This window comes from Plectropomus leopardus, unplaced genomic scaffold, assembly GCF_008729295.1.
Source record: "Plectropomus leopardus isolate mb unplaced genomic scaffold, YSFRI_Pleo_2.0 unplaced_scaffold19892, whole genome shotgun sequence".
Lineage (NCBI taxonomy): Eukaryota > Metazoa > Chordata > Actinopteri > Perciformes > Serranidae > Plectropomus > Plectropomus leopardus.
Genome location: NW_024621487.1, coordinates 1 through 1197, shown reverse-complemented (window position 1 = coordinate 1197; position 1197 = coordinate 1). Strand labels below are relative to the sequence as shown.

The following is a 1197-nucleotide window of genomic DNA, read 5'->3' as shown; positions in this document are numbered from 1 at the left end:
AAGCAAATCTTCCCAAGTTTCAAAGGTTTAATAAAGGCTCTTTCCAGGGTTAAATTTAGGCTTTATCAGCTCATGTACAACTATCACATCTTTACTTCTGTACTTCAAGTATGCATGAAGAGTTTGAGGCTTGAATTACCTTAAACTTCCTGCCGTCCATGGCGGTCATCTCGGACTCCTCTCCGATGGTGAAGGAGTGGACGTTGCTGCAGACGGGAGTCTTCATGGTGACCGTGAAGTCTTTGCCCTTCTGTTCAATCACCCACACCGGCTTCACTTCCTTTCGCATTTTGACCACCATTTCAGGAACACCTTGAATGCATATTTTTTTTAAAAATATGTAATGCATGCATACATATTCAACTAAATCTTTTATATATGAAGATATTCTTACCGACTGCTTTTAAAAACTCTTCAAGGTTTTCCTCAGAATAAATTTTCCAGGTGCCGTTGAAGTCCATGTCTGCTGGTCTGCTGCGCGCCGAGGATGACTGTTGTTCTTGTTGTCTTGATCCCGTCACACTCGCTGCTGGTTGGCATGTTGGGGACTTCAAACTCCCTGTTATTTGGACTGGGATTCCCAGAGAGAGTCAGGGTGAGCTGAACAACAGATATTAAGTGACATGTCGATGTAATGTGGCACCGGAGCAAAATCCAACACTGTGAACACTGAATTTAGGCAATGGCATTTCTTTATTTCAGACAGGAATTAAAGCTTTCCTTCATTTGACAAATATTCATGACTCATTTTCAAAATATAAAAAATACTTCACCTGGCAAACACACAGAAAGCAAAACATTTTAAGGCAAACGTGCAGGCAGCAGAAGCTCAGGCAGTTCAGTGCAGACATGAAAAGGCGATTCACCTCTTTAACCTCTTTAAAGGAATACTTCATCCTGCAGAATGATCATTTGTATATCAGTTACTCACCCTGCGTCACTGTGAATTTGTGCAGAAAAACTTGATTTTTTCTCGCATGCCTAAAAGGTGAATTTAAGCGTCTGATTATGTAGTAAACTGTTGATAATTGGAGCCATCAGGATCCAGGTTTTACAACAAAACTACATAAAAACATCAGTTAACAAACTCTCAGACAACTCATGCAGTATAATCCACATTTCATTCCTCCAGTCGCATGAATATATATATATATACATATACATATACATATACATACATATATATATAATCAACAC

General features: G+C 39.3%; 1 pseudogene; it reads right to left on the bottom strand.

Moving 5' to 3' along the window:
- Nucleotides 1-103: 103 nt before the first annotated feature.
- LOC121965408 lies at nucleotides 104-540 on the bottom strand (annotated as a pseudogene).
- Nucleotides 541-1197: the final 657 nt, after the last annotated feature.